Source organism: Amphiura filiformis, chromosome 20 (assembly GCF_039555335.1).
Source record: "Amphiura filiformis chromosome 20, Afil_fr2py, whole genome shotgun sequence".
Lineage (NCBI taxonomy): Eukaryota > Metazoa > Echinodermata > Ophiuroidea > Amphilepidida > Amphiuridae > Amphiura > Amphiura filiformis.
In genome coordinates, this window is record NC_092647.1 from 12,174,177 (window position 1) to 12,183,586 (window position 9,410).

The 9,410-nt window shown below is 36.9% G+C and overlaps 1 long non-coding RNA gene across 1 annotated transcript; it reads right to left on the minus strand.

Annotated features, from left to right (window-relative positions):
- Positions 1–1,882: 1,882 nt before the first annotated feature.
- LOC140142870 (uncharacterized) lies at positions 1,883–6,511 on the minus strand. Its single transcript, XR_011857596.1, has 2 exons — positions 6,288–6,511; positions 1,883–4,165 (listed from the first exon to the last, which is right to left on the minus strand). It is a non-coding gene; the product is annotated as an uncharacterized lncRNA (long non-coding RNA).
- Positions 6,512–9,410: the final 2,899 nt, after the last annotated feature.

The following is a 9,410-nucleotide window of genomic DNA, read 5'->3' on the forward strand; positions in this document are numbered from 1 at the left end:
TGATTCTCCCGCTATTTTGATCACAGAGCCAAGACTTGTATGCTCTTTCAATAGATCGATATTCAGAGCGATATTCTGATACAGTTTTTGGAGTATTTATTTTTGACATTTTGTCTGAAATGATTGGAAATTGTTTTGTGCCCAAAATGTTATTTTTCTTGGAAACTTCAATGATTTTATCATTTAAAAAAAATGCACTGGCACTGGCGCATTGTGCTAAATCTCATTTTAAAAGCTATGCGCGTGTGGTCCGGAGACAAGCTTTTTTTTTTGGACTAAGAGTTCGGTCAATGTTGGATTGACGTTGATTTTAGTGATTTCCAGTGAATCTACATAAATGGGAAAATTTCCAAATGTAATTTTCTCAAAATGCTGTTTTTTGTGATATGCAGGTATAAATTTACATGTACATGCAGAAATTGTTACAGATATTCTCCATTCATTTGACATAGTAAGGATATGACCAATTATAATTTTAATATAAAACACCCCAAAACAAATTTGATGTCACAAACTTACATGAATTTGACATCTAATAATATGAAATTGCAAATGATGAATGCAGTTGTCTTATGGCCTTGTTCACATTAATAATAAATAAGCATTACAAAGTCATTCAAACCAGATCAATTATACACAAAACATACAATCATATCAATGATCATAACAGAGTGGTGAAATGCACACGACTGTATCCAAACAAAGGGCTGGGACACGACAGTATACAACCGCGCATATGTACCCCCAAACACCATACCAGGAGTTTTACAGTGTAGATGCACAGATATGGCTCCTGAGAGCTATAGCCATACATCCCACACAACATGTGTACAAATAAGAACAATCAATAGATAAGTGCAACAACAATTACAAAATGTGAGAAACAAATAAAACATAACTTCAGCACAGAGCGGAAACAATTCTGAGTTCACACAACCATTTCCCAACATAGCTGCTAGGAAGTAATTGTGTGAGTCCAACAATCATGAAATGAGAGGCCCACTATCACAACTCCAAGAAAGCAGGAACAGTGCACCTCGCATAGCCCCCATTCATCAAATAATAATTACAAAATTAATAAATGGTCATGTGTCATAAGTTGGGACCCCTTTCGGTAACACATGGGAAATTTTGAACATTACAATGGCTTAACATCTTACTTGATGAGGCTTGTTTTCCTAAGCATTTATTTATTGCGATGAAAAGAGTATAGATTACTCTTTAAAATGACACAAACTTTATTATTGTATAACTAGTATTATGGAAAATATGACATAATCATCACTGGAAAAGTGTTATTCCAACGTCAAATTAGGTATCCCAACTCATAGCGCAGGACCAAATCGAGTAAATTAATACACAATATAGCAATTAAGACATTTATAAGGAAATATTTCTTATAAATGGCAGTAAAAAATATGATCATGTATGAAAAGCCCACCGACTGACCACTGATGATGGGACAGTCGGTGTACCTCACATACAAAGTAACACATAATACAATATAAATACATTCTTTAAATATTAAAACATTGCACAAAGTGAGACCTCTCTCAAGCACACACAATCAGTAGCATCAGGGGAAGCTTAGGACCCACTAACATGATTCCAGGGAGCCAGTCAGTGGGCCTCGCATAACATTCCGGTACATGAGTAATAAAAAGCATAACATGAAAAGGTCCCAATTAGTGATACAACAACTCAGCAAGTAAAACAATCATACATGTATAAAACAGCACAGTTCAATAGGCAATACATACATGTAGCAGGTAAAAACACTGAAACACATTTATAATTAAAATGAAAACAAGTATGTTTTTAATTTAAAGATGCTTTAAAACTAGTCACTGACATAGAACATTTGATTTGTAAAGGCAGTTCATTCCATAGCATTAGTGCTGTAGCAGCAAAATACCAGCTTCCATACAATTTAAATGTCTTCACTGGAGTAAGTATTTGGCACCGGACCTGAGCGAGCGAGTGGGCTTGTATTCCACAATCAACTAAGAGATATAGTCCGGTGCAAACCCATAGTGATTTGTAAGTTATTAGCAAGATCTTATGTATAATACGCTTCCGTACTGGTAACCAAAGAAGCTGTTGCAGAACCAGTGTTATATGTTCATACTTTCTCACCCGAGGTACCATCCTAGCTGCAGTGTTCTGCACTTCCTGTAGTTACCGATTTCATAATGCGGTAGTCCATAAAGAATTATGCTATTGCAGCAGCTGTCTAAGAGTGAACTCACGAAGGCATGGAAGAGTTTCTCAGTGCATGCATGAACGAGGTACTTTCGAACATGACCAATTTAGCGTAGAGCGAAGTTAGATGCTTTGCAGATTTTATGCACATGAGCGGATATATACTAAGGTGTTTATCAATGGTCACACTAATCACTAAGGTTCTGTGCTGAAGAAACTGCATGAACAGATTCCGAGAGAATATGAAGACGTGGAATGGTATTACTTTTACGTAAGAACTTGGAAATAATATGCAGGAATTCGGTCTTGCTTCTATTCAGTTTCATCTAATTGTCTGCACACATCCAGTTTTTCACATCATGGATGCAGTGTTCCAGATTGGAGATGGCAGTTGAAGTCTCTGACTGATTGAAGATCATGTAACAGTTGTGTATTATCAGCGTAGAACATCAGCTCTATACCATCATGGGACGTTATTATGTCTTCTAAGTTCTAACAGAGCGGTGTACATGGTAAAACACAACGGGCGACGCACTCATTCGATATTATGTGCCTTTTTATGTATGGACGTCTAATAAAGTGATGCTGTTGATTGAAAATCAGAATTACTTCAATTCATCCATGAGTGCACCCTGATCTTAAGATTGTGAATATAGAGGCCAGGTTATGACAATCATTGAATCATGGTTAACACATTACTCTTTTCAACTGTGTGATCATCAACAAATAACTAATTGTATTTGTGACCGATGGCTTAGGTATGTACTTTCATGGTTCATGTACCTGATTCTAAATGTACCATAAGTAAAGTGAAAGCCTGACTTTAATGTACTGATGTCACCACTTAAAGCCAGACATTTATCTTCTGATGATTTTAGTCTTATTTAAATTCGGAATTCATTCAGTTTCTTGTAAACTTCATTGCTCAGCAAATTGTGCTGATAATCTATATTGAAAGTACTATTGGAGTAAGCAGCAGCAACTGCTTTGTTTGAAATGTAGTACTAGTTACTACTGGTTTTGAATGCATCACATGATGAATGGGCTAGCAGATACTTAAGGGAGTACTATATCCGTGCCAAATTTTGTGCCTATTTTTGCATTTTTCTGAAAAATTATAGCGTATTGGTGACAAGTAAGATATGTATATTATAGGGGCAAGGACTACAACTACTGCACTGGAAATTTTATTTCAGCAGTCAGCACAGAAAACAGTTGTGGAGTTACAGTCAAAAATGAGGGAAAACCAATATTTGATCAATAAATCAATAACTACTTGACTTGAGTTGCTGATTTTTCAGTGCAGTAGTTGTAGTCCTTGCCCCTATAATATACATATCTTACTTGTCACCAATGCACAAAATTGCCCGCCAGGGGTGTAGTACCCCCTTAATGAACTAAGTTCTTAATTTGTTTTGTTGATGTAATTCATTCATGTTAGCAAGCCTTCATAGGCATAGTTTGAGGGTGCAGGCATGTGCTGCAACGGCCTGCTATACTATAGCATCTCTATCTAGATATTCTGTGCTATTTTACATGATCCATTGCCTGGCAAAGGTGGTGCAATCTCTGTACATGCTATTGAGTGAATAAATCTAAAATCCAAACAGTTCAGTTTCACAAAGAGATGACATCCTTGAGAATCCTGTTGTTTCTTTAATAATGCGATCAAAAATATCAATCTCTATAGATGCTGCTTACTGAGAGAATAAATCTAAAATCCAAACAGTTCAGTTTCACTAAAAGGTGAACACAAAACAGCAGCTGTGATCCTTTGGAATCCTGCTGCCTCTTTGATCAACAATATTGGCAAATGCTATTACCAAATCCATGCACAGAACATAATCTGCTTCATATGGAATGTTGGATGCTAGAAAGTATTTTTCTGAACGTCAGAATGGTTGCTGAGTAACATAATATAATAGAGACTAGTGTCCTGGTTTGTCTGGTCAACTTGGGCAGTCTGTGTAAAAACAAAAGATAATAATACTACATTATGAACAAAACACAAACATCATATTCAGAAGTGGGCAATTAGGGTCAGAATTTTGGCGAGAATCGATTCTCGGAAACATTCTGGCAAACAGATTTGTATGAATCAAAGTAAATTCTCACAAACTTTTGTAGTTTACACAGAAGTTGATTTGCAAGAATCAAAGGATTACCGCAAATTTATTCTGCAAGAATCAAGATTGATTCTCGCGCTGTGAAACAAAACTCTGACCCTGGATGTGAAAGATTACAAAGGTTCAAAGTGACTTGTGCAATGTGAAAGTTTTGTTTTCCTTTTTAGTAATGTGTTAGTCCACCTTCATTCTCACCAAATTCATTGCAACGATTCTGCATTCTATTGACCAGGTTTCGAATGCATTGCTGTGCAGGTGACTCCATGCACGTTGCAGTATTCTCAGCAACCCTTGCAGTGTTGTGTTGTCATTTAGTCGGGTATCTACATGTACCAGGTTTTAATGTGCATCCCCCCAGGACTCTACCAAACCAACTTTTTTAGCTTCCTTTTATGGTCCTATAACATATTCAAAATGTTAACAAAAAATATTTCTCAAATTGCTTGTTATGTAAAAATAAGTAAAATAAGGAATAGTTGTAACCATGTAGGATGTTTCGTTACCTAGGAAACGTCACAACATAGGTTGTGGTCAATAGGCTGTAATGGGGATCTTGACCTTTATGGCCAATTTTGTCAATAACGAAGCATTTTAGACAGTGCAAACAATTCCTTTTTGACTTGCTTTTGCATGACGAGCAATTTTAGACCATTAAATTTGCGTTGAAATTGGAGCATTATTAATTTTTGGCCCCTGTGTGGCCAAAACAACTGACCACCGCTCAAAATTTGACCTTTTTGCTTATAACTCAAGAACGGTAAGTCGCAGGTAGGTCAAACTATACTTTTTCTGAATCATTACAATGAGAGGAATAATTTGGTGTGCTTGTTAACCAGATTTAAGCAACTTTGAAATTTGACCCCTGTGTTGACCTTTAACCTTGAATATGGCCGGAGTGCCGGGAAATATTTTTTGTTAACATCTTGAATGTGTTATAGGACCATAAAAGGAAGCTAAAAAAGTTGGTTTGGTAGAGTCCTTGGTGGATGCACATTAAAACCTGGTAGATACCCGACTAATTTACATTCTTGTTTCCAGCTTGCTTCAGATGGTCTCAGAGATGTCCAATGGGGTTTGGCAGTGCACTCCAGTCAGTCATTCAATTCCTTCATGGAATCACCTGAACCGGCAGTGCATTCGAAACCTGGTTAATCACATTCAATTGACAATAACCACTCAGCCATGATTTTAAACCATAATGATAGCAATTTCATCAAATTTGTTTGTTTTCAACATCGAAATGCATAGATGTGAGTAGGCCTACTTGGAATCCCGATGTAAAAAATGTAGCTTTTTGGGCCTCAAATTTCATAAATGGCTGTATTTTCTGATGAACGACAAAATGTTGAACAAAAAAGTAACGCACATGTAATGTGTAACTAATCAGGCTACATTTCACACTTTAAATCAACTTAAGGGGCCTAACAGTTTTTTAGTTATGTCAGGGGACTTAGTTTTTTGGAACCATTGACTACATCATACATGCTTGTGCATATTGCTAAACCAGATATCTGTGACCGTTATGGGCGCCCAGTTTAAATTCTTTCTTTGTGCTATGTGCCTGCAGTGTGACGTTTACATGGCAGACACTCACCTTACTCGAGAACTCCAGCTTCAAAATTGCACACAATAGTTTTGACTAGAGTCCAAAGCTATCGTTTTTCGGTAGATCAGTATTGCGATTTTTTGCAATGCATTACGCATATATGTTAAATACCCTGTTCATGTTTAAATTTGGATTTTAATGATATTGTTATCTTGGGTCTTGATGAGGTATGGTGACACAAGAGGGCGCTGCACACCTTTTTCTTGGACACGAGGCCAAAAATTTTGTCATTTCATGTTGAGATAGATTATATAGGACAATAAAAACTGTTTAGAAACAAAAATAACCAAAAAGTCATTTTGGCTTCGATATAGCCAACTGGTATTTGAAGGTAGGCTTATCAAGCAACTCACCATTATAGCCTAATGATGTGCGACTTGATATCCACGTCTGTCTACATGCTTCCTTCTTTTCACAGGTTCTCATAAATCGATGCAGTTATGACAAAACCGTGGTGGGTGAATGTTGTTATGTGTAATGTCAACATTGCAGTATTGCAACAGTTTTGTATTCCAAGTGATGTTTGATAACTTATCCACACCCTTACTGTCAAAACTTGTTCCAGCCAACTTTGATCCAGGCCTACGACAATTTCTGCCACACATCCTACAGTGTACACACCTTTTACAAATTTTGCTGATGCTGAAGGAGCCATATTTTAGCCTGTGAATGAAGGGAAAATAAAAATTAAATTACAATTTAAATGTGATTGTTCCAATCACTCACATAAATAATCCGCTTATGCGTCCCGTTTCTTAACACGCAAACAAGCACATGTAATCACCATGTAAGTTCACATACTAAAGATCGCATATTAAATGTGCATGAAGTTCACGAACGGAAGATACATTTCATAAGTTTTTAAGAGCCAATCTTACTTTATATTATGTACGGATCTGTGATACAAAAAAAGTTTAAAATTATTTTGTTAAATATTAACACCAACAACTCGCATACATACAGTATGAGCGTGCATAGCGCCCTCATTCACCTTTAAAAAATCATGAAATCTCAGCCTTTCTGAGCCTTACAATGATAAACTTTGGAGGTGCATAATGTACATGTATAACATTGTGAGCCATCATCATCCCAACCTGCATTTTGCATTTTTTGAAGTACCAAATGATTACATCACAAAAACAAAGGGGAAAAAATGTGATCTTTGATGGCGCAAAAAAACCCAGCAAATCCAATGTTTGAATCAAAAGTGCCCTCGTGCAAACTTCTAAGCATCATAACCATGCATGGAGGTCTTCAATTTCAAACTTGTTCAGACTTGGGCAGGCCAGTATGCAGGATTTTTTTGGGGGGTGGGCGATTTTGTGAAAAGTGGACTTTCTTCTCCAAATTTAAGGTAAAAAAACTGATTTTTTTTCTCGCTACTATCGCAAATTCTTATATTTTGGGACTTTTTGTATAATTTTGCAAATTTGGGGAGGTGCGGTCGCACCCCCACACACCCCTGCGTACGGGCCTGGACTTTGGACAAGTTTAATTTTGCAGCAACAAGTTTTTGGGATTTTGATGGCGCACATACTGTTAACAGAGGTAAAGCTCAAATTTTCTCAACTTTTTACATGCCTATATTTCCACACTCCAACGTCACCTGATTCTAAATAGCATCTCATCAAAGAAGATGTAATTCTCTGCAAGAACTGAAACAAGGTGGTTCTTGAACCACAGTCCACAAGTCTCGCCTGCTTTCATGACCGCCTGCTTTCGCGATTACTTTTAGTAGAAATGAACCAGCAACAACCCATGAAGACCTCGAAATGACCTTCCAAAAATTTGGCTCTACATGTAAATGTTGGCTGAATCCACTAAGTTTCATGCCTATACAATAGTTTTTAGTAATTTGACCTCATCTGACCCCTGGATGACCCCCAAATGACCTTCCAAACATTTGGCTCTAAATGTTGAATGTAGGCCTACCCACTAAGTTTCATGCCCATATGACAGTTATTAGTAATTTGACCTCAAATGACCCCTGGGTGACATTTGGATGACCCAAAATGACCTCCAACTCCATCCCCATGTCAAAAAGAAATCTACGCCACTGTTAATGACGTACGGTATATATATATTTTTTTTTAGGAAATGAAGGGGAATCAACAAATTTTTGGGGATAAAAAATCCACCCTTTTTAAGGGGATCAAAAATTTTTGATGTCCAAGGTTCCAACTTTTCCAACAACTCTCACCAAAGTATAAATTTATGAACACTCCCTTAGGTAACTGAAAACAATTCTTGTAAAGTCACTTTATCTGAAAATATCAAGCAAATCCTGATATTCTTGGGAAAGAATGGTGGTATTAAGGGACCATTCGCAAACACTTGTTAGGGGGGGGGCCTGATGCAAAAAGGGGGGCCTGAAAATTTTTGAAAAAATTGAAAAGAAATGGAGTTTTAAATAATATTGAACTTTGGAATTTGCAAAGTGTAAATCAAATCATGATGAGTCTAATATTACCGTACTATAGAAAAATTATCAAGTTTGTGTACATCGTGGAACATACTCTTTGCTGTGCGTAGTAAGCAGTAATGTACGCAGATAGCCTCGCTATATGGACGCGTAGAGTAGCGTTGTACGGCTGTACGCGCGTGTACTTAGCATGATTAGTCGCGGAGTTACAAGCATAGTTGAATGTTCCACGATGTACACAAATTTAATATTATAGTATTAGTCTTAACAACATGTCTAAGGCTGTGCTAACACTTTTGAGTTTGACCAGAATTTTTTTATTTTTTCAAATATCTTAAAAATACAAGATAAAGAATGTATTAACTACTATGGTTTGCCCGTCATATTATACGTAGCCAAGAAAGACCCTAGATTTTGACTGCTCGTAGCTCCAAAAGACCCACCACCTCAAATTTCCGGGGGAGCAAAATTTTTTGATGTGCCCCCCCAGGTGTGTTCTAGGCGAATTTGGCTGACTAACATGTGGTAAGGTTTGCCTGGCATACCTACATACATGCTGCATGCACAGGTAAGCGTTGGATTCCTGCGCTTAGAAGGAGGTAATGAATATTGATACACTACGTCACTGTCCTGGCATCGGCTGCAAACATTTCTGTATGATAAGTAATTTGTAGGGGTGGGGGTGGTCTGATATGATATTTATATAATTATAACAGAGGCCACAATTTTGTCAAGACTTTTGGAGGTTTAGTTAAGATTAAGTTAAACCCATATTATAACATTTGCTGGGAAGAACGCCCTCAAAAATATTTTAATTCAGGTTTTTGCACAATTGTTAATGTAGGGGAGATTGGAGTTAGTTGAAACACTTTTCACAAAATCGTCTTTTTAACGCAAACCGATTACTTTCAAGAAACACTAACCATCAGTATAAACATATACATGCTACAAATACAGCCTTAAACTTTATTGGACCTGCTTATGATTATTCATATAATCCAATTTGAAAATTTGAAAAAAAGTGTTTCAACTAACCCCACCCCTGGGGTAAGTT